Raw genomic sequence first — 333 nt, 5'->3', positions numbered from 1 at the left:
GGGCTGAATTTGTGACCTGTGTGTGCGGGACCTTAGCACTTCCATCACCCGCAGCGAGTGATGTGAACTCTGGCTTTTGGCAGGCTGCGTGCCCACGCCAGCTTTATCCGTGTGCAGGAGCCGCCCACGCGTTTCCCGCGTGTCCGAAGGTTTATTTTTGTTAGGAGTTGGTGCACTCCGATGTGGGTTGTGTTCTTCCTGCGGCGCGGTGCGGCCTGGGAGCGCCGTGAAGGCGAGCATGCAAACACGCGCTCCCCACGCAGCTGCCGACGCGTTTCGCCGTGACAGCGTTGAGTTCAGTGAGGGGTTTCCCCGCGCTCCTCCCCCCGCCCC

This window comes from Eurypyga helias, unplaced genomic scaffold (genome assembly GCF_000690775.1).
Source record: "Eurypyga helias isolate BGI_N326 unplaced genomic scaffold, ASM69077v1 scaffold47429, whole genome shotgun sequence".
In the NCBI taxonomy this organism is placed as follows: Eukaryota; Metazoa; Chordata; class Aves; order Eurypygiformes; family Eurypygidae; genus Eurypyga; species Eurypyga helias.
This window is presented reverse-complemented; position numbering follows the sequence as displayed.